Below are 25391 nucleotides of genomic sequence, written 5' to 3'. Positions count from 1 at the left end.
TCAGTTATCTTCAGCATATGGCACACATATAGGTGCTATGTGACATAGGTACAATGCAATGACATTTAACTTTTGCCAATTCAAATGTGAAAGGTCATATAAAAATACCTTCCTCCCTGGTGGGTTTTGCTCAGTGGTTAGAGTGTCAGCCCGCTGACTGAAGAGTCCTGGGTTTAATTCCTGGTCCAGGGCATGTACCTACCTCAGTTGTAGGCTCGATCATCAGCCCCAGAGGGGATGGTGTGGGAGGCAACCAATCAATGTGTTTCTTTCACATCAATGTCTCTCTCTCTCTCTCTCGCCTCCTTCTCTCTCTCCTCCACTCTCTCTTTAAAAAATGAATGGAAAAAAATATCCTTGGATGAGGATAAAAAAATAATAATATTTTCTAAAATAAACAGGTTTAGATCACATAGTTCCAAGCACAAGCCAACCACTTAATCTGGTATAAAAGCCAACAAAACGGAAACTTCTTTCAACGCTGAAGGGATAAACTGGCTGTGCAGCATCATAAACTCATAGAGTATGTTCTTCATGGAAAGTTTGAGAGATTCTTCTAGAGTAATTGTTACTACATGCAAGGTTTGTCGTAAATCATGACTTTGGAGCCTAACTCCAGAGGAGGAGAACAGGTGGAGGGTAAGAGGATAGGCAAAAAGTAGTTAAGAACAGTGTCTGTCTTCCTATGCTTGAGTCTAAGAAACAAATCTAGCCTGGCCTCTTAAACAACATGAAGGGAACCCAGGTATCTCAGATAGGTAATTGTGTCCTTCATTCCAATTGAAAGACCTGACCCTCCCTAAGCAACAAAGTCACACATGGCTGTGTCTTTTGACACTGAAGGAAAACTATAGTCAGCTAGCTTCCTCTTTACTGGACAGAGTATGGAAAAGGAACATTGTCAGTTATACAGGAGGGCTCCCAAAACACCCCAAAGATCAAGGAGTCATGTTTTCAAAGAGTTTCCAATAAGAAATCTCACAGTTTCTCCTCTTCTGTGCACCCCCACCTCCATCCTATTCCCTTTCACTTGCTTGAAAAGACAATCATCGCATTAAGTGATTAAGTGCTTCCTTTCTTCTGACTCATAGTTCATAAGGCCTTAGCATGAATTTCAATTAGCTTTCTTTCCTGTGTGAAGGGAAAAACATTTAAAAAAAGAAAAATCAGGCCTTGGAGAACAGAGTTGTCAATGCCCGCATGCCATTTTTTTCAGTAGGGCAAAACTATAAGACAGCAAATGGACCCACGATTCAAATGCTCCTTAAATGAGCAGTTGCTATATTAATCCCCTGTTTGACATCTACTGTCAAACTGGATAAACGTGCTACATGGAAAGATTCTTTGTAGTTACACAGAAGGCTCCAAACATATGTAGAGCTAGAGCACAGCCTAGTTCCTGGTTAGAAATCTTAGTTCCAGGTTCCAGCTGGGTGGCTACTTACTAGCTGTGAACCTTTAGGTACATTTCAAAATTTTTCTGAAGCCCTATAAAAATGGAAAAATATTAATACCTGCAACACAAGCTGGTTATGAAGTTTAAATTAAATCGTATGTATGAAACTGCTTGATTAACTATAAAACACGATGAAAGACAATGCCCAGTGGTAAAGACTGGTAAGAAATGTGCTTCCACTCCTTCCTAGCTGTGTGACTTAGAAATTTGCAGCCTCTTGAAGCCTCAGTTTCCCTTCTGTAAAATGCAGATGGCATGATGCTGTGATAATTCACCAAGCATTTAGACTAGGGCCTGGCCCACTGCGAGCAAAACTTAACTGTCAGCTACTATTACTATGCAACTGCGACTGTTATTAATGTTTTTGTTGAGCAATAATAACAGCAATATGAATAAAGGGAGAAGAGATAAGCGATAGAAAGAAAATGATGGCCCTAACCAGTTTGGCTCAGTGGATAGAGCGTCGGCCTGTGGACTCAAGGGTCCCAGGTTCAATTCCGGTCAAGGGCATGTACCTTGGTTGCAGGCACATCCCCAGTGGGAGGTGTGCAGGAGGCAGCTGATTGATGTTTCTCTCTCATCAATGTTTCTAACTCTCTCTCCCTTTCCCTTTCTCTCTGTAAAAAATCAATAAAATATATTTTTTAAAAAAGAAACAAAATGATGGTCCTATCCAAAGTAAAGTTTCTCCTATGAAAGGAAATAAAATAGTGTGGGTAAATAATCCTGTAGACTCAGAATTTAAAATGAAGGCCCAATTATTTATAAGAACTGCTTTGTAAGAAGGAAGGAAGAAATGTTCTCCAGTTAGAGCACAGCCAAGTTTCTTAACACACAATTGTTCAGCATCTTGTTCTCAGGAGTACATCTCAGTACTCACTTTGAACACTGCTTTTTGTCACCATGGGAGAAAGGGCCATATGACACTCATGTTGGGATGATGAGCCCACTTAACAGTCAGGTAAAGGTGGGTAAAGATTCTCAGCATGGGATGGAAGGATAGACCCTTTATCCAAGAGTTAGCATTCACCAAGAAACAAAATACTATTCAAAGGGTGAAGACAACATATATGCAAATGGCCCCATAGTATTTGTTAGTAAACACTTCAGATCTAAAAATGGGTCACAGTGTTTGTCTTAGAAAATTAAGAGTTTTACCTTCTCCTACTAGTAAAGATACTGCCAACGGGATCGTTTTCCCAGCAACTCCTCTTCTGTCTTTTGGAATCTTCCATTTAATAGTAATCTTAACCACAAAGAAAAAGACCAGCTGGTGAGGGATCAGGACAATAGTAATAACAACAATAGTTGTAATATTTTCATTTATTCTGCTCTGACCATGTGCCTGCACTGTGATTAAGTATTTTTCATGTGTATAATCTCATTTAATCCTCCTAAATACCCTGTGGAAGTAGGATTACAGAAGGAAACTAAGGTTTGCAGAAATAAGCAACTTCTCCAAAGTCATACAACTAGAAAGTATGAAATCTGAGATTCAAACCCAGTTTTACCTGACTCCAGAAAAAATAACTTACACCCATACCCATATATGTACCATATGCCCATCTGTTATGTTAGTGTTACCAGAATCCTTATTTCTAACACAAGAGGCTAATAAAGGGACTATTCTGGTCGGTGAGTCAATATCCGTTTCATACCCACTGTCCATACCCAAATTTATTGAATGAGTGAGTACACATGGAAATCTGCTTTTGCTGTTGCTGGTGCTGTTTTTAATGGATAATATGAGGAAAACAATCATGGATAGGGGAAAACAAGCCCTTTTTCTGAGAGAACTTAAAATCCAAAGGTACAAAACAAATATTCAAGGAAGAGAAGTTACATGAAAACAAAAGCTAAGGCCCTGCTTGCTGCAGGCAGGAGTGATCCGAAATCGATGGGCTGATCCCCAGCAGTGCCAGGATAAGACACATGCGTCCCTCTCACAGTGGCCAAGGCACAAACTGTGTGGAGAGGCTATTGCTGTTGCTTCCCCCTGTAATTGACCAGAATGCAGGGAGAGAGTGTCATTAATAATCATTAGCCCAAGGCAACAGGTGCTACAGCAGATGTTGCCTGGCAGGAAAATTGGCAGCATCTGAGAACATGAACCAGGAGGTAATTTTCATCATGGGACGACTCTCAGAAGATGATCAGCCTAATTCAAACTGTGTTCACTCTCCCAGTCTTCACCTGGGATGGGATCTTCACCTCGTCTGACTCCTGCAGGAGTTAGATTCTCCACCTATGTGCTCCCAATACCCTATGACTTATCCCCGTAAAAACCTCTATCCCTCTGCATTATGCTTATTTGTTTGTTTACATATATTCCTCTGATTATCAGTTCTTTGAGGAGGCATGTTTTATTTTTGTATCTCTAGCACCCAGCACATGATAGTTGCTCAGTGAATAAATGAATGAACCAACAAACGGATCAATGGATGATGGATGAGTAGGTGGAAAGAGTTGCCAACAAGAATAATTTTTCAATCAACTTTCACCCTCAGAACCAACACCCTCAAAAGTGACCTTGAGAGCCACTTACTTTTAAAAGAATATCATTTTACCTTTGGAAACATTTTATTATTTTACAATGTGTTTACATATGTACAACTCAATAAAATCTTCAAAACATTATTTTATGATATAGTGAAAAATGTGATCCACCCACTCCAAAAATGAGGAAGACAGCCCTCAAAGGGTAAGTGACTTTTCTAATGCCAAGCAGTAAGTATGTAGCAATGGACAATAACATGCCTTTAGAACAAAACACATCTTGACATGCTCCTGGGCCCTGATAGACATGGAATATTTAACCATGAAACACCAACTGAACGTACAGCCAGCTCCGCCCACAGTGGGTCTGTGGTCCACTGAATGACAAAGTCAAGCTGGTCCAAAGGCAATTCCCAAGGACTGAGCACTAGTAGGAACAGAAAACATAGACAGGCTACAGGTTAGCTAGTCTCCCATCACAGTTACACCATCACATCACTCTCAGCTCACACAGATGGCCACATGGGAAGTCCTGTAAGATGCACTAAAGAAGGAAGAAGAAATCCAAGACTAGTTTATGGAGGGATAGGCTTAGTAGGAGGGTACAGGTTAAAATGGATGAGAGCTGCAAGACGGTCTCAGTAGAGGGTAGCCTTGAGAAACAGAGGAGAGAAAATATCTTCCCAGTGGGTGGCTTGGTCAGTGCATTGATCATTGGCTTTGCATGGAAGAGAAAGAGGTCAGAAGTTAATATATATGTGAGCTCATGGGCAATGGAAAATGTCTTGAATGCTGATCAGGGCCTAAAAAGTAAAAGAAGAGTGAGACAAGGCATTCTGGGGTAGAAGCACATAGATGGCAATATAGGCCTAAGTATAAGCTGTAATATTTGCATTACCCTTTAACACCCCTCAGAAAGCATGCACCACAGAGGAGGCAGTAAATTATCAATTAGATAAACTGAATCAGACAGATATTAGCCAGCCTGTGTCAGCTGCCATCCCAAGTGCATGTGGCAAGCAGCAGAGACTCCATCTTCCTAAGGTTGACCTGGCCACTGTCACCTCTGAATGTCTAAACTGAAAGCAACATAGACTGAAGCTGGGATTCTCTGAGGAGACCAACTGGCCACATGGTGGCAGTGACTACAATGGTCCCCCTTTAACCTGGAAGAGTCCATGATGCATTCTCACAAAAATAGATAAGTTATTCTGGCTATGGATTTGCCTTTCCTGCAGAGCCTCAGCCAGCACCACCATCCAGGGCCATGGAGTACCTGATTTACAGTCATGGAATTGCACACTACATAGCATTTAACTAAAGGAGCCATTTCACTATGAATGGGGTGCTGTGGGGTGCCCATGACCATGGGATCCACTGGTTGTGTCATACATTGAACCATCAGAAGCAGCCAGTTAGGCAGGGTATTGCAATGTTCTGCCTCCTCACTTTCTATCTATCTCCCTGAGTATAGGCCTGACCCATAAGGAAAGCAAGGAAAGCTTTGAATGAGATATGAGGAAAAAAGTTTAAAACAAGTTGTCTTTTAATAACTAGAACTATGGAGGAATTATGGAATCTGATCAAAATGAATTAAGGGATATGCTCCCCATGAAGAGGTGGGGGGGGGGGTAGGGGGTGAATACTTGGCATAGAATGGTTGGGGACAGTAATTGAAAAATAAAATCCTTTCATGTTTGCACTTTTCTTAATTGAAAGTGCTTAATAAACTGGTTACATCTGTTGCTTTCTACCCATTATCAGCAAAGCCCGTTCCAGGAGGGCATACTGTACAATTCCATGTCCACAGATTGATGGTCTCCAAAGTCCTCCCTTTCTCTAGTGGCTGCTGAATTAATCACATCCCCAAGTGCTTTCAGAGTGTGGATTGTAATTATTAAGTCCTTTCTGCAACACCCATTCTCTCTCCCACCATAAAAGAATCTTCTTCCCCATTGTCTTTCTCATTTGCATTTCATTTTCCTAATCATCACAGCTTTGTCTGGACTAAAGAGCACCCTGGACACTTTCTAGATAATTCTCTCTCAGTTCCATTATGGGAGAGAGAAACAGCAGCTGACTTGCTTCAAAGATTCACTCTTAAAAAAAAATCATTGTTTCCTGATTGGAAAACACTTTATATAAAGTGTCCTAAATATACTTAACTGCTCTTTCATTTTAATTTAATACTGGGAGGGACAGAGAAAAAAGAACTAATTGAGCTTTACAATATGCCTTTGAATGGTTGGAAATTTTTAAGTGGCTTCATATTTCTCAAGAGTTGGGAAATCGCACCGAAGGAGGATTCATTTGTTTGTTATTGTTTTCTGCCTTACCGAGAATATCACCACATATGTACTAGTATATGTATATGTATGTATATAATACATACATATCCCAAATGAACGGTCTTTGCATTGTATTTTATACACATAGACATGTATATTTATAATATACACACACACAACACAGGAAAAATTATATATATATATAATTACTCAAAACTTTGAGAAATATATATTCATATGTAAACAATCTGAGCAATATTTGACTAACAAAGCCCAGAAGAATCACTACATATACACTTTGACTTCCCTCCTGTTACTAAGAATAAAGTGCTCATGCTTCTACCTAGAGCCAACCCCTTCACGTTTGCACAAGATCCCATCTCCCTATTCCTACAAGGACATAGAACCTGTCTCTCTCTTACATTATCCGTTTGCCATCTCTATTGTGTTTTTCCTATCAGCATGAAGCACCGTATTACTTCTCCAACTTAAGAGATAATGTTAATAATAAACCTTTTCTTAGTTCCTCTTCTGAACCCTTCAGCTGCTGCTCTATTTCTCTGCCCCCCTTTTCATTCAAACTCCTTAAAAGAGTTGTCTCTATCTCATCCCATTCTTTGCTAAACTCATTTCACTTAGGCTTTGCCACCAAAACTCCACTAAAACTGCTTTTGTCAAAGTCACTAGTGACCTCCATACTGCTAAATTATGGGTCAATTATTACATTATTACATAGTTCTCATCTTAATTGACTTGCGAGTTTTAACACTGATGTTTATAACTTTCTCTTAGATATACTTTTTTTTTCATTTTCCTTCCAGAATACCATATAGTTGTGATTTTTCTCTAAACTCTGAACCCACTTTCTTAAGAGTCTTTATAAATTGTTGTTCTTATTCTCATCTTCAGGCCCAAAGGATTTAGGCCAGAAGTCCTCCTCTTCTTGGTATTCTCCAATCTCTTGGCTTTAAGTTGCATTCAGATGCTAACCCCTCCCAGTCACCTCCTCTGAACTTCATATTCCTATACCCAGCTGCCTTCTAGATAAATGCCTAATAGACACCTCAAAGCTAACATGTCTAGAATTGAAATCCTGATCTTCTCCCCAAAACCTGTTCCATTGGTAGTCTCCCCCTGCTCAGGTTACCAGCAATCCCAACTTTCCAGTTGTTCAGAATCATCTTTGATCCTTCTCTTTCAAATTCCATTGATAGTACTGCTGCCTCCCTGATCCCAGTCATCGTCATGATTTGCCTCGATTATTACAATGGATTCCTAATCAGTCATCCTGCTTCCAACCTTTCCCTTTCTATAGTCTGCATTCAACACAGCAGCCATAATGATTCTTTTGAGATGTAAGTCAAGTCGTTGATGCTCAGCTCAAAACCCTCCAGTGGCTTTTCATTCCATCAGAGTAAAAGCCAGAGTCCCTATGTACCCCCAACACTCTGATATTCATCTCTCTCATTCTGCTCCTGCCACAGTGGCCTCCTTGCTATTCCAAAACAAGTTAGACATCCTTCTACCTCAGGGCCTTCCCCTTGCCTATAACACTCTTCCCTGAATGTCCACATGGCTAACTCCTTTACTATTTCAGATCTTTACTCAAATACCATAATTTTAGTAAACTCCCCAGTTTCAAGCCTTTACTCAAATAGTGCCATTTTACCAAATCCCTCTTGCCCTTGATTTTACCTTATTTTTATAGCAATTGTTATCTTGTAATATATGAAATAATTAGCTTATTATGTTCTTTGCCTCTTTCTAATAGAATATAAGCTCTATGAGAACGAGAAATTTTTTCTGATTTTTTGTTTTTCTACTATCCTCTCTGTAGTAACCAGAAAAGCATCTGTCACATAAAAAGTGTTTTATGAAAACTTGTTGAGTAAATTAAAGATTTGTTTCAACAATCCTTTACTGACCACCAACTTCATGCACCTACTTCATCCAGGTACTGGTGAGACAATATTGGGATGAATAGAAAAAGACCCCTGCCTTCAAAGAGCTTATCACAGTCAAATATCAATAGCCAGCCATGCGAAAAGTACCCATAAGACACGACTGTTGGAATCCTAAAGAGGTTTCTTTTCCCCCAATTTACCTCATATACAAATTCGCAGATGCTTAAAATTTTATAATTAAAGAATAATCGCTCTGCAGCTCTGTAACCTTAGGCAAATTATTAAGCATTTCTAAATTTCAGATATTTTATTTGTAAAATGAGATATTGGTGCCCATCTTACAGAACTATTGGGAGAAATAAATGAGCTAATTCTTGTAAAATGTCTCTAACATGCAGTAAACATGAATGGGTGTTAGCAATTATATTCATTCTCTTGACTAAGAAACTTTATTAAAAAGTCAAATCTTTTCATGAAAATACTGGATAGTTCTGAAAATCAAATAGAGCAATTGATGCAGAGTTGTTGTCTTTTAGGCAAGAAGAGGGAAGAATAATCATTATTTATCATATACACCACCATCCAAAAAAGGCAGGATGCTTGTTTGTGACTAAGTTCCACACCAAGGAATGGGAGCAGGAAAAGAAAAGCCAAAGAAAGAATCCATTCAGTCTCCCTATGTCCAAGTAATGGCTATTTTCATGTACATCCTCAGCAATTGCTGTTTCCTGCTCCTCTTTTTAAGGTTAAGATTAAACAGAAGTAAATAAATATGATGCACATTATATTACTAAAGAGAAGCCAGATTCTAAAAACAGTTTCGGAGCCACTAGCATGTGCAGACTTCTTTCACATGTTTTATATAATGTCATTTTCAGAACACCTCTGAAAGTCATGTATTATCCTTATATGGTCATCAAGGAAATAGAAGCTCAGTGATGTTAAATTGCCCCAAATCATAAAGTCGTGGAGAGATCCAGGATACAAAGCTAAGGTTCTTAGTCTAAACCTTAACACCACTCTCCTATGGCTAGTAAGATCAGAGTGCTACAAAGAAACAAATGCAAAATCCACATTGGAGAAATTCCCCCAAAGGAAAGAGACTGACAGTGGCTCACTGAAATGGACAGTACACATCCCTTTCCAACTTCGTGTTCAGTACCTTGACTTTGGTAGCTTGAAATCAACCACTATGGAAATAGTTATGCCACTGAACTCAGCAAACATGCTAATCAGGACTTCCTTTCCTCAGAGAGATACTTTATCAGCACACACAGCAGAGCCCTTGGGCACTCATCCTTGGAGTCTAAAAACTCCTGATACCAGTGTCTGAGAGCCAATCACAGATTTTAAATGACCAGACAGGTCCACCCAATCGGCATTCAAGGTGTGCCAGTCTCCTACTAGCCAGTGAAGACTCCTGCCATCAATATCACATCACAAACAAACCCATCAGATCCCTTCCTGACATCTGGTCCCGGTAGGGAGAGGGGAGAGAGAACTGAGGACCCTGGCCTCTGACAGAATGGAAGACTCAGGTCTGTAGCAGATAACCTTAAAAAGAGATGCTGGGGGCCCTGAAGATCAATGTCTCCAGCCTCAGTGCAGCCTCTGGCTGGCTCTAGCCACACAAGAAGCCATATAGGTAGTTACAGCTTGATGTGACTTGAGGGGAAGCACCAGGACTCTCATGCCTTATAGACTACGCCTTCGTCTATGCTTTTTAATCACACCTTCCTTTGTTTTTTCATTGTATCAGTAGAAACATTGAAGCACAAGTCAGCATATTCATCGAGGCCAATTTATACAGATACAGATGGAGATTCGGTCAGAAAATGTGACATGCTATTCCAAAAGGTTGGAAGGTTCTTGCAAAATGGAGCCACTTTCTCTTCTGATAAATAGAGGAAGGCATTTCTTGGCTTTTACTGGATAAAGGAAAAAAGAATCTTTCCAGAGAGACTCTCCAACCCAGCCTGATATATAAGCAGGACTTGGGGAAGGAAAGGAGGGTAGTTTTCCAAGTTGCTGCTTCTTGCAGCCCTGGGGAGAGAGTATCAGAAGAGTCTGGTTGGTGCAAACTGGCCAGGGATGTATTTCTTCCTGACACCTAGCATTATTCAAATGACAGCAGATATGACTGAAAGCATTTATCACACTCCCTGACTCACTTTAATCTGCAACAAAGGGAAGCTACACTCAGCACACCGGGCTGGGGGCAGGAGTGGGGGGTGGGGGGGGGCTCGAATAATGAGGCAGCCAAGGCTGCCAGAGTCCAGCATTGATTTTAGGTGCCAAAAATAGAACCTGCTACAGTTTCCAGCCAGCTGCCCCCTGTCTAGAAGTGGATTATCAGCTAAATAGCCTGGGAGGCAATCAGATTGGCTTATACACAGGGCATTAATTCTCCAGAAATGTGCTGTGTTAACCAATCAAAACAGCTTCCCCTTTAAATAAAGCCTGCAGTCAGAAGGCAGCATTCACAGTTCCAAACAACAATAATAACCCCTGATGCAGGGCATGTTCCAGGAATTAGCACCTAGCTCGGGTTAATGGTACAAAGCACAGCTTCTCCTAACTGGTCATTAATCCCAAGTAAATACCCAGCAACTCGATTTCTGTGGCTTTAGGATAAACCTGAAATCAAATGGCCTAGTCAGACCAAGCAGATTTAATTCAGGGAAAGCTAATGACCACAATAACCTCCCCCTCTGGGTACAGTGGGGGAGAAGCTAATCTAAAAAGCATTTTTTTCTTTCATGATGGTGGAAATGCTGATTTCCAAGGAAGAGCTTGCCTCCCTGACTAAATGGAAATGTGTCACCAGCTCGCAGTCAGTGAGGAATGAGCTGGGAGCTGTTTTTCCAGTTAATGATGATGGATTTTGAACTGATTCATTCACATCCTCTGACCTCCCTCCACTCCCCCACCCTGTGAGCAAATAAAGTGTCTACCAGGCAGCTAGTTCTGCTTAGGCTGCTGTCTGACTAAGCAGTCAGACAAGTTAACCAGGGATGGAAGGCCTGGCTGGGCTCTGCCCTGTGCTAATGAGGCCAGCACAGCCACCCAAATAAAGCTCAAGCAGATACGCTTGATCTGTGGTTGGCAAACTGCGGCTCGCGAGCCACATGTGGCTCTTTGGCCCCTTGAGTGTGGCTCTTCCACAAAATACCACGGCCTGGGCGAGTCTATTTTGAAGAAGTGGCATTAGAAGAAGTTTAAGTTTAAAAAATTTGGCTCTCAAAAGAAATTTCAATCCGTGTACTGTTGATATTTGGCTTTGTTGACTAATGAGTTTGCCGACCACTGCGCTTGATCATTGTAGAATGCATTTCTTTGAGCTCTATAAGTCTCTGCAATCTCCGTGCCTGATAATTGTCAAACTGTATTCTGTGACCTTCAGTGTTTCAGAGAGGAGCATGATGGACTTTGGAGGGGTGTGGAGACAGATTGAGGAGGAGTGTTCAGTGACCAGACTGAATTTATGCTTCAATGAATTCATGGTTTTTTCCTGTTTTATTGATTGAAGATCTTTATAAAATTTCATTAATAAAAATAGTTCTGCTATTAAAACTACAGTTCAAAAATATCTGATTCTAGTCAGCATTCTCATCTTATAGATGAGGAAATGGCTTCCCTGTGCTGCAGTTTTGGCAGCCTTCCAAGCCTGCAAACTTCAGCCATGCCCCTTCCCCTCCCTATAATAATGCTTATTACTTCTTCCCCGCTCTTGGAAGAGGTGAACTCACAACCCTTTGGCCATTCTCTAAAAGAGTGTCTGACACATGGTAGGTACTCAAATATTTGTTCAGAAAAAAATTGTATACAGACTTCTTGTTACCCACCTGCTACATTATAGTCAGATTTGACAATTCTATTTTCATGTCTATAAAAGTTAAGAAATCTACTATCTCACATCTAGTAGGGTTAGACAATTTTCTTCTCTGTACAAAACCTGTAATGGGTCCCTTAGGTAAGCAGGTAAAGTATAAATTCCTTAATATCTCTTTTAATACAATACACCCTGTAACAACTTTCTGTAACAGGAAAGAACCTGCACTTAGATTTACTGATATATCTTGGGAGGATAGTTATTTAAAGAGGTAGAAAATTCCCTCCTGTACTAAGAGAATTCCAAAAAGTAGTTGCAGATGTAGACTTTTTATATTAAATGTTGTCCATAACATAAGCATAATTCAGTATATAATCAACATAAAAATTTTTTTTACTCCTATAGCAATCAAAATTTTATACAAACAATTCCAAGTAGTTCTGTTGGGTATTACAGATTTGATTTTTAGACAGAGACTGCACAACCAATTATACCAACTCAAAGCCACACATGAATATGGTTATACACATTTAATAGCAGTTTTTAATCTAACAAAATAGAGAATATAAAGCAAAAGGAAAATTTTCACAATACTTTTAACTCTCCTTCTCCACCAGTCACAAAACCTCCTTCTGTAGTAAATGCAGCAAATCTAATCTATCTTACATAACACTACTTATGTATGTATGTTTTTTAAGCTTATATTTTTCTTATAGTTTATAATTTCTGTCTTCCCCTCTACTTTATGATTTCAGGAGTGCAGATATATCTTAAGAGCCTATATGCACAAATAAAGTGCAGATTATAATGCCTACATTATGTGTGCCCTAGGAAAGTGATGAGGATCAAGAGGTCAAGTAAATTTAAGTATATTTTAGAGATTGAAAAGTTTTAGGCTATTATTAATATAACTTAGATAAATTAGATGCATCTGAATTTCCCTTATGAAATGAACTGGATCTGCTAGAAAAGTGCTGAATGTTCAAGGTAGTTCTACTCCAAGAGCATCCAAGGAGAGAACTGATCTGAGCAAAATGTGGGGAGGAAATTGCTGGTTACTCTGGAGAAGGAGAGAAGAAGAAGAGAGGAGGGAGTGGATTTTGTGATTTTTTTTTCTTGTGCTACTTCCTTGTGACCCACTATCCCTGTCATCAGCCCCCATATCTTCAACAAAATTACTAAGCCAATGAAATGATTGTAAATGATATGATAAAGACAAAGGCTGCGGAATACCAAGTGATAGAATATCTTGCCCAGAGCTGAAGGACAAGGGAACCCCTACAGGACCCTTTGGTTGCCTTAATGTTGGTTTTAATAGTGGTCACAATTATAGTAGTACCTTCCAGAAACTAGCTCAGTGCTATTTACATAACAGACTCATATTTTATTAAATAAGGAATTGTCATTCAACTGGAAATATCGAGAAATTCCTGAACAAAGTAGTTTCACTAATGCAGTCATTTTCCAATCTTTTTAGCAGTGAAACACTTTATAAATAAAACCTCTGCTGATCCCCATCATAAAAAAGTTACAAATAATGAACAGTTCCCTCAGAGGGATTCAATCATCATATTGTGGTGGATATCAATTTTTGCTTGACTAGTAGAATGTAAATACTGACGTTTCAACTAAAGCATCACTGTGAGGGATATCAGACTTCAGTGTGAATATGGGACAATTGCCATGGACAACGTTTATAAGAAATGATTGAGACCAGGTTCCTTAAATCTTGGACCCTTCAGAAGAATCAAGGATATAAACAGGGTCAGGAAGTAGAAAATGAAAAAGGATTTGACATTTTCTTTAGAGAGAGCTGTTGAGTCCTCCCCTACAAAGAGGGAGGAAGTTTGCTGTTGTGAAAGATGCTAACATCTAACTCAAGAAGTAAGCAAGATGGAGCTTTAAAAAGGCTTTCTGTGTATTCTATGAAATCTTGATAAAGCTAAAGTAACTATTCTATGGCAGCAGAAAAATGTGGCCTCATTGGCATCCCTCTATACCAGTGGTCGGCAAACTGCGGCTCGAGAGCCGCGGTTTGCTGCTCGTTGACTAATGAGTTTGCCGACCACTGTGTAAGGCATTACCCTTACCCAGAAGTTTTGACTTCAGGTTAAAGACATTAGTACATTATTAAAATGTTTTTTAAGTATTTTTCCCTAAGGCAGTGGTCGGCAAACTCATTAGTCAACAGAGCAGCAAACCACCGCTCGTGAGCCGCATGTGGCTCGCGAGCCGCAGTTTGCCAACCACTGCTCTATACCTTCATGGTCTTTCAAGAAAACGGGTTACAAAAGTATGTCCTTAAACCAAATATGGACTATTTATAAGAGATAGATTTGGGCCATAGCTCTTTGAAATTCTGCCCCAGAAGTCTCAGTAGGAGTGCAAGAGAACAGTGATTGGGGAAAACAACCAAAAAATCAGGTGAGGGGTATGTGGCAGCTTGAGAACTAAAATCACAAATAACTAGAAGCTCTGAAGAATCCATTAAAGTACTAAAAGAGGGCCAACTCTAACCATTAGCCAGGCCCAGAGAGCTTGAAGTAGCCTAGCTAACTAAAGCCTGCCTTATCCCTTCACCTCTCAGTCCCCTAGGCCCCAACCAGGAGCCCTAAAAGGCATATGTCTCTAGTGTGTGAAGGGGGTGAGTGAAAGAGAAAAGAAACCACCCTAAAGGTAGCTTCCAACCATTTACACACCAAGGAAAGGAAAGGAGAACTTTGAGTAGAAGACTGAAGAAAATTGATTAATATCTTACATTCCAGTTGCCAAGAAAAAGCAGTGTTCATGCTTTTTGATTCATGATCATTTGACCACCCATTACTTAAGAATGAGCAGAAAAATTATGGGATATACCAGATTTTCATATAGCAACAAAGAAAAATAACTCACTCATGGAAAAAAAATGTTAATGGTTCAAGGTTGGTAAAAAATAGAATTGTATCTTTATTACAACGTGGAGTTCCACGTTCAATATACCTGCTACATTTGCAAAAGCCCTTGAACATCTCTTTGAAGCCCCTAGAAGATTATAATCCAGAATATCACAGTTTCAATGGAGGCCATTCAATAGTCATCATTTATTCAATAACCATTCATAGAGTGTTTACTTTGAGCTGAACATTATATTAGAAGCTTTCACCTACATTGTTCTTTACCCTGATGGCAATACACACTCTTCAGTAATATAAGAGGCCAAGGCCCTTTCACATATTCAGTCTCACTTAATCCCCTCAAATAAAGTGTGATGTAGTCAGGGAGGGCTGTTATCTCCACTTTTCTCCAAGGAAGATAAAGCTGGAAGAGTTGGACAACTAACCAAATATCACAGTGCAAGTGAATTTTGGAGCTGCTTCTCATCAGGATATCTGACTCTCTCCTGGGCTCTGTCCAATACAGGCACACTCAACTTAAACACCTGCCACTTCACATGCTTTTTGCAAATAGTCTGTGTAGTATCTTAACTAATCTTACCTAATAAAAGAGAAACATGCAAATTAACCATCACTCTGCTATACCCACAGCCAATCAAAGTGAGTATGCAAATTAACCCAACAAATATGGGGGTTAATTTGCATATGCAGGCGCAGAGCGGTGTGAAGCCTGCTATGAGGGTAAGGGGGACCGTGGAGGGCCGGGCAGCAGGAACGTGCTGGCTCCTGGGCTGCCGGGGAGTGGGGACTTGCTGGCTCCTGGTGGTAGCAGGGACTTGCCAGCTCCGGGGTGGCTGGGAGTGAAGCCAGGGGCCTATTCTTGCACAAATATCGTGCAATGGGCCTCTAGTATATTTATAACTGATTGCATTTGTTTATTTCTACCTTGATAAATTTTCCTTTATAAATTTCATTTCCTATTCTCTTTCTCTTTTTGGCCTATTAGATTAGCATCTGTGCAGATGTTTTTGGCTCTCATCTGTAAAGTACTTGCGATAAAAAAAGTATGACGATTATATTTTCTCTTTGTTTGGCTGTATAGGTGTTTCCTTTGTGTGTTTTTTTCTAACCCATATTTAACTATTAATTATTTTAAAGAACTTCTTTAAAAGAAGGTAGGCATCTAGCACAATGCAAATTTTTAGGAAGTAATCATATCAATTCTAGAATGTGTCAGTCACTTTTGAGCTAGTAAACTCTTCATGCCTGTATTTCCCAGCATGTTATCTGACATAGGTAATGTATTCATCTGCTTGGATTGCCATAATAGAAGATCATGGGCTGGATAGCCTAAAATATAGAAATTTATTTTCTCACAGTTCTGAAGACTCAAAGTCTAAGATCAAGGTGTAACTGTCAGGGTTGAATTTCCGTAAGGACTCTTCTCCTGGTATGTAGATGTCCACTTCTTCACTATGTCCTCACATGGCTTTTCTTCTGTGCACATGCAGAGAGAGAGAGAGAGAGAGAGAGAGAGAGAGAGAGAGAGAGAAAGAGAGAGAAACAATCTTATCAGATTAAGGCCCCACGCATATGACCTCATTTAATCTTTACTACCTCTTTATAAGCCCTATCTCCAAATACAGTCTTTTTAGGAATTAGGATTTCAATATATGAATACAGCAGGGAAATAATTTGGTTCATAACAGGTGGCAACGCATCCTCATTGCTATCCCCAGAACATAGTAAATCCAAGCAAATGTCCCAAGTACCCAAGCTGATACTCAGAAGTTGAGCACAGAGAAAAGAGAGGATTCTGTTTTCAGGAATGAGAGAGAGACGCCTGAAGTCATACAGATAGTCTCCACATAAATCTGTAATACTTCAATTCCCTTCTAACATTTTTATGAAAGCAAAACAGTATGATAGAGTCCTCTCCTCTGAATCCCTTTGATCCAAATAGCCTTCATTGGAAGACTGTATGACCTCATGAATAAGTAGGTAATCTCTGAACACAGACTTATTATCTTCAAGTTGCAGTCTACCATTTACTAGCTGCATAAATGTGACTAATCACTTAATGTCTCTCAGACTCCGTTTTTTGCCTCTTAAAAGGGATATCAAGGGTATTTATTTGACAGAGCTGCTGTGCAGATTGAGAAAGTCTGTGTGATTTTCTCTAATCATCTTTCCCTCCTCACCCAGAAATGGTCCTAAAATCAAGTACCCCTAGGATCACTCTATACTAGTACTTGATGGACTGCATGATGAGTATTCTGAAATAATCCTCTCCAGATTAATTTCCACTAAAATGTTGACTCTAATAGCAGTAAAAATAGGGAGGGTTATTCATTATGTGTATCATTAACCCCTAGTAGAAGGGTGTTTTGCAGAAGTCAGACAGAAAGGCAGGAGCCCCTCTCCAGTTATAATTACTTTACTTCATAATGGGGAAAAAAAGAGAAAAAACTAAGTATCTTCATATCTTGTTTAGCATTGTGCCTGTTGCCTACCACAGCTGAGAATTTTTTTTAAGAAGTAAGAAAGAAGAAAGGGAGGAGAAAAGGGGATGGTAAGGAGGGAGGAAAACAGAGCTATTTTTATTTTAGACACTTAATATCTAAGGTAAAATCCAATGAGACACAAAACTGTCAACCCTGAGTCCATCATCTAGCTCCCCATAGATGATGTGGTTCTTTTACCAAATAAATTACTTTTTTCAAGCAATATTTTTTATTTTCATCAAATTGGAGCCATTTTACAAAGTAAAGTAAGACTTCAGTTTATGGTCCAACCCATACAGAACTTGGAAGTCATTATTGCCATTCTCACAACAAGGAAAGTTCTGAACAAACAACCCTTCTTCAAGTCATCAGGAAATTGAGATCTCAGAGAAAACTACTACTCTCCAAAATCGGAGATAGACAAGCAGATATAGAGAAACACAGCTTAACAGATCAGAAGCTCAAGAGCAGAAGCCACAGTAGAAATTACTATTGGCAGGAACACTTTAAAATATAACAAGCAAATTACTGGAGATTCAATATGGACTACAGATGGTCCCTGACTTACAATTTCTCAACTGTATGATGGTGTAAAATCTATACACATACATCAGAAACCATAATTCTAATTTTGCTCTTTTCCTGAGTAATGGTTGCAGGGGTCCTCAAACTACGGCCCGCGGGCCACATGCGGCCCGCCAAGGACATTTATTCTGCCCGCCAGATGCCGCTGTCTGTCCTGCTTAGCAGCCGACTCGTTCTGGGCCCGCAGTGCGCATAGGAATTTGTTCATAGTTTTTTTTTAAACTATAGTCCGGCCCTCCAACGGTCTGAGGGACAGTGAACTGGCCCCCTGTTTAAAAAGTCTGAGGACCCCTGGTTGTGGTATAATACTCTCTCATGATGTAGCTCTCACTCAACGATCATGAAGATAAACAACTGATACTCTACAGTGTGCTGTGTCCCAGGCATTTTTTGGATACTGTGTTTTTGGGTCCCACTGTGTCTACCAAATGTCCTCTGTGTCTCCTGCTTCTGGTGAAAAGAGGAAGGCAATTGCTCTTCACATGAAACTCAAGGGAATGACCCAACTGTCCACAAATGGAAGTGTTCTGAGCATGTTTACGGTAAGCTTTACTAAGCTATGATGTTTGCTGGGTTAGGTGTATTAAATGCATGTAACTTATGATATTCTCAAATCACAATGAGTTTATCAGAAGTCAGGAAACATCTATAGTTTGAGAGTTGGCAACTCCAGGATGGGCGATAGAACCCAGTTAGAGGAGGGCAGGCCCCAACACTTTTGTTAGTTTTACTTCTAGGAGCTCTACCATGTACTCAGTGATTATAGCATATGGGTAAGTGAAATGAATGACAGGAATGTTATAAGTGACAGGAGGGACATGCTAAGAAAGGAGAGAAAATTGAAATATATAAGGTGCTTAATTAAAATCAAGAAAGAAAGAGTGAAAGGAAAAAAAGGGAAAAAATCAAGGGCAAAAAAATAGATTATAGATACAAATATAGTCCATAGTAAGTCAACTATATCAATAGTCACTTTAAATACAAATGGACTAAGTATTTCAATTAAAAGACAAAGACGGCCAGAGTAGATTTTTTTTTAAAATGCCCAGCTATATATTTTCTACAAGAAACCCACTTTAACTATAAAGACACAAATAGATTAAAAGTAAGTGGATGAAAAAAGATATTCCACTGTAACACTCATCAAAGCAAAACTGGAGTAAATATATTAATTCCACATAAGGCAAAGTAGTATGAGTCAGGCCTTCACCAGCTCCTATCAGATTATGCTATAAACCTACTTAGATGGCAGAATATTTAGAATTCTAATCATTGAAAGAAAATCTAGTGGATTTTATATTAAGACTGTTCTCTTGACCCCATCTTGTCATAATGGTATTTTTTTTCCCTGCTCACATAGCAGTAGTTTTTTATTATTTTAATATGTTTTATTGGTTTTTAGAGAGAGAGGAAGGGAGAGGGATAGAAAGACAAAAACATCATTGATCACTGTCTCTTGCACACCCACAACCCAGGCATTTGCCCTGACTGGGAATCAAACCAGAGACCTCTTGGTTCCTGGGTTGATGCTCAACCACTGAGCTACATGGGTTAGGCAAAAGTAGTACTTTTTAGATTCAAAGCGCCAAGACAAAGGTCCTGGTCTGTACTGATTCCCCTGTACATATATCATAGTCCAATTTTCAAACCAATCAGGATTATCATTTTCAGAAATTTTCCAGAACATTTTGATCCTTCTCCTACCTGGTAAGCAGCTAATCTGGAATCAACAAGGAGTGTAGAGCATGCTGCCACCAGGTTGTAGTTCACACACTGCCTGGAATCCCCTTCCCCAGACTCTGAAGTCTGCTCAGAATTTGTAACCTCAGTCAGCCACTGGACACCTCAGTCAGCCACATGCAGCTGATGGACAAGACATGTTGATCTGATGACTAAGAAGTCATGTGAAGGACAAATTCAGGTTTAGGGAAGCCTGAATCTTTTACAACTTTGAAGGCCCCCTTTATGAAAAAGCATACAAAATTTAGATTGCAAAATTAGGGTACACAAATAAATGAGAAAATGAATCAGAATAAATTACAAATTTTCAAAAGCTGGCAGATGCCACAAACATCACAAAGCATTGAGAAATAACATGATATTTTCATTAATTAACCTTGTGACACACTTCTATACTATGTCCCACACCAATTTTAACTGCTTACTTTTTGATCACTGCTTCATCTCATAATAATGTTATACAAATAATTTTATATTATGAGAATAGAAAATACTTTTAATCCTTCAGATAGCTTTGGTTGCCCAAAATTTCCTTTTATTATCAAGAGTCTAGAAAAGTTTTAGTGTCACAACTCAATATTGGTGATGTCATGCATATTTTTAGTTTGTTAAGTATGGAAAAATCTTTTTTAAGCTTCTTTTATATTGAATTTGTAAGATTTCAGGGCATTTTAGGTTTTCTTAGATAGTTAATAATTTAACTCCTTTTTTAAGTGACAACCCATTAATTAGCCAGTCTGCCCTGTAGGCAGCACTGTCAGAGGTATACTCCTGAAAGCCAAGCCTACCTGGGATGGCTGACAGTGACTTAACTCTGCACGGAAGGATCAGATAATCATATAAATGTAGCTCATTAAACCCAAACTAATGTCTCCCATGCAACTTCCCTTAGGGAGATCCTTAAAATGCCCAAGGATCATTGGGGAAATGGGTCATTAGGAAAGTCGGAATGGAAAAAGTTCAATTGCAGTTTAAAATATCTTGCTTTTGCAATTTTTACAGAGCATGTAACCATGTGATCACATTGCTGAAATCTTGGATAGGCTTTATTAGTTTCTGTTCCTCTTCTAGAACAGAATTCAGGCTAATGCTGTTTTTATGGAAACAGGATGTTTTTTTTTTTTTGGGGGGGGGAGGTGTTTCTGTGTGGTCAAGAGGCTGAGGATGGGGCCGGGTATGTCTGTTATCCATCCTCATGTGAGGAAATAACTTTATATCCTTTAAAATATCCACATCTATATCTTTTCTTCATAACCATAATCCCTCCCAAATTCTTCCCTGTGGAGTCTCTGAAATCCTTCCTTATTCTGTTTCACCTTTCATAGAGTGAAGCAATGAGTTTTGTTTTAAAATACAGACTGTTGATTACCAACTGAAGGGGAAGAAAGTGAAAACAATGGAAATAAAAGGTCAAAGAATCCCTCAGGTGAGGCACAAAGCTATTAATGCATTTTTTTAACTTCATGTGTAAGAGTTGGCTGGCAAGTGACAATTCTGAAGGATTAGTGGGAGGGAATGAAAAGTCACAATTCTGTCACATGACTCGGGCTCCACACCCTGCCTGTCAATGATTTACAGAATTAGATAGCAACTCAGAGAGGGAGATATTAGCAAACCCTGTACTAAAAAAAAGGCAAGGTTTTAGTAGTGGTGGGAAATGACAAATAGGACCAGTGATAGATCACAGCCCCCAAGTGTAGTCACTGGGTAGCTTTTAGGTGAATTGCAGGAGGGAAGGGGACAGAAAAAGTCATGCTGTTAACCAAAGGGGAGAAGCTCCTGGCACAAGAACAAGCAGACTGTGCCCTAACTTTCATGTGAGAATGATGTGTTAATGTAGTGGTTCTCAACCTTCCTAATGCCACGAACCTTTAATATAGTTCCTCATGTTGTGGTGACTCCCAAACATAAAATTATTCTCGTTGCTACTTCATAACTGTAATTTTGCTACTGTTATGAATCATAATGTAAATATCTGTGTTTTCTGATGGTCTTGGGTTGAGAACCGCTAGCAGGGTCGCCTAAGACCATCGGAAAACACAGATATTTACATTACGATTCATTAACAGTGGCAAAATTACAGTTAGGAAGTAGCAATGAGAATAATTTTATGTTTGGGGGTCACCACAACATGAGAAACTGTATTAAAGGGTTGTGGCATTAGAAAGGTTGAGAACCACTGGTTAGTGGGAAAAGGGGGTCAGCAAAGCAAGAAAGCAGTTTCCTTTCAAGAGTGACAACATTCACATCCTGGCACAAGAACAAGCACCTTTGCCACTAAAAAGCAAACAAACAAACACTAATATCAAACAAACAAACAAAATCCATCCTTTTACTATTCCATTCCTCTAAGGTTTGATAAATTAACTCACCTTCCCCAGCCTCTGTTTTAATAAATGCTTAGTAGCCTTAAGGAGGTCTGAACTTACATTCAGTAGAGGCTCCCCACAGTTACACAATCTACAATTTAGAAAAGATACTTGGATAGTTAGAAAGGCAAGATTTAAGTGTAATGGTGATAAATGGCTTTGTTCCTTCCCTCCAAGCTTTGTTGGAAATATGGGTATTCACACTCTAAATAGAAAATTGATTCATGGAATAATTTTCAAGGTTCTAACATGAGAGATGAAATTACTTAAGGGCCTGATTCCAGCATAGTTACAACCTGCTCATTCAGGGTAGGCCGTTCAGGTTTTCCGGTCACCAGATGCCAGGCTGACCCAGATTCAGAGTGAAGCGAGCACCTAAGTATCTCTAGGCAGTTTGTGTGTTGATTGAATAGGGATTCTATTTTATTTTTTTAACTGCCATTTCTTTTTAAAAGCCCCAGGGCATGCAAAGAATAAAATATACCAATCATTAAAATATTTAAATTCACCAGCAGCAGTGATTAATAAAACATCCAAATGAAACAGTTTACAAAGAGTGGTCTCAGCTTGCCCAGCCTGAAATAGCACACTCAACCCAACCAGCAAATGTTTCTCAATCCCTTGCAGTCCTTACCCTCCAAAAGTTTCCTGCAATTCAACAAAAATATACTAAGCACCTATTCCAAAAGAGGCTCTATGGCTGAAGAGATGCTCACAACTAGTTCTCACTCTCAGAGTATTTCTAATTAACGATCAAGATATTATATTCTGACTTGTATGATTTATTTGTTCCTAAAGTCTATAGGATAGAATCATAATCCAGGGCCATTGGCTAGACATAGCCTTCAGCCAGATTTTTATTTAGCCACCAGGTTTTTCAAAAGTATTTAAACTATTTGCTGTTGTTTCTAAAACAAAGTGATTGTGTGTGTGTGTGCGCACACACACACACACACACACACGATCTACATTGGACCAGGATCTTCCCTATAATATGCCCAGAACCAAATAGTGACTATCTACCTATTAGATGAGGAGCTCTTCATAGACTTCCTAGTTCCCATTTTTAACACTCAACAACCTTTTTACTTAAGGCACTGGGCTGGCTCATGCACATATGTGAGTTTGCAGCCTGTGCTATAATGATGCCAACAAAATGCAGTGGGAATATACAGAATGGACAGGCAGTTGGTGGGCAGGAGGAAACAGGGTCTTTTGGGGAGAGGCAGCATGTGACTCAGGTGTGGAAAGAGCAGGAAGACTGTGCAGGTGGAAATGAAGGAAAAGGGCATTCTAAAGGAATGGACCATATAAGTCACATGGCAAAGGTTAGGAAAGGGCAAAGAATATGTCTGTAGTCTGGTATGGTTGCATGACCCATATATATGATGGGAAATAAAAAAGCTGGGAGAGAGTGGGATTCATCCAGAGAATGGGATTCCTCAACTAAAGTTTGGTAGCCTAAAATTTTTAGTAGAAAATCTATAGCATCAGAACTGTGCTTTTGGATAACTTTCCTATTAAACTGTAATAACCTACACGAATCCCTTGAGTTACTGTGACAACTATCCCCAAACAACAGAATCCATGTTCTTAATTGTATTCTATGACCCTTGTGCAGTATGAACTCATCAATAACATCACATTCAACCGACAGTTAGAACACCAAGAAACCACTTTCCTCCAGGGCACGGATGGAATATGGATGTAGTGGGGGAGAATATTGAACTTCCTGTCAGAAGACTAGGGCTCTCTTATCAAAGCTCCACTATTTACTCTATGGTCTTGAGCAAGCAGTCGACCTTTCATGACATTTCCTATAAAATGTTGATGATGATAACCTTCTACATAGGCCAATGTTAAAATAAATGAAACAGTGTAGTGTTTGCAAGCACTACAATATAATGCAAATAAAAAGTATTAGTAGTATAAAATTGGGTTGGTCAGATTCCAGTCCTTTCTTAGAGGAGTACTTTGCTTTCTGTGTTCCCCAGAAGACTGTCAATCTCTTACAACTTCAATCCAACCCTTGGTCCCTTTATTTCATTAATGTGGCCTTTTGGGGGTCATATTGAGTTGGTTCACTTGATGACATCCCAGGATTTAGACCTAGCTGCTGGTCTCAGCTGGTTTCTAGTAACCTAAGCCCATTGTGCTTTCTTCTAATGACCTACACATATATCTATTCAAGTTCATTTCTTAAAAACTTCTAGTATAACTTAAGATGCAAAGTGATCCTCTTCTTGATTCTACCTTTATCGACATAATTCTTATTCTTATTAATAATATTTAAATTTCTTTAACTTTTTTTCAGATACCCAAGATAAAGTTCTGGATAAAAAAAAATTATTCCAATAATTAAATAAACAAAGACACAAGGGAATTACCTCAGGTCAGTTTTGGGGAGAGAACCAGTCAGCAGAGAGATAAGGTGTTGCATTGCCTGGCGGGAAGCTGCTGATACCACAAACTTTGTGCTGGAGTAGATAGTGTTGGCCATATAGAACTAGAGATTTAGAGCTTGGGAGGGCTATTGGGAGGTAATCTTCATATACAACTGGGGCCCCTGGTGGCACTCTACCAAGTTAAGGGTAAACTAGATCTAAATATTTCTTGGAAAATCAATGAGGGTTGCTTAGGCAGCAGGCCTGAAGGAAAGAGGAAAAGTGAAATGCAAAAGAAAACAAAGCCATCCCAGTAGCTGCCACTGGCCCTTGGAAGCAAAGGATGATCTTAGGTATCATACTCATGGACTGGGAGCAGGGAGAGCAGAGACTCCCCAACCCTGAACTTACTTCCTGGAAGTTCATTCTGGAGGTGCCTATAAATGTCTGGCAGGAACAAACACAAAGCCTCTCTAATCCCATAAATAACTTTTTAATAATAATAAACAGCAAACAATTATATATTATCCATATAATAAAACAAGACTGCACAAGCATAAACAAAACATCAGATAGGAGAAACAGATCTAACGACAATTCCATCTGTTTATACTATCAGTCTAATAGAGGAAACCATGCTTGTACATAACTAAAACTCAGAATAGGGCAACTTTCAATTTGAGAGAAGTATAGAATGCCATTTGGGGTAGGAGAATATTGCCTTTCATGCAGTGAGGCTTTGCATCATAATCATAGCTCTACCACTGGCATTGTTCCTGAACAGAGGATGCTAGGAGATCAAGTGACAATAGAGAGGAGCATTGAGCCAGGTGCAACTAAGGGGAATGCTTATATCTACCACTTTCTAGTGCTATTAATGTTTCTGAACCTCAGTCTCCCCATCTGTAAAAGGGACAATGACTATTTCAAGGGGAATTTTTTAAATTAAATGAGTTGGCT

The sequence above is a fragment of the Plecotus auritus genome (genome assembly GCF_963455305.1).
Source record: "Plecotus auritus genome assembly, chromosome: 3".
Taxonomy (NCBI): Eukaryota; Metazoa; Chordata; class Mammalia; order Chiroptera; family Vespertilionidae; genus Plecotus; species Plecotus auritus.
Note: the sequence above shows the minus strand (reverse complement) of the source record.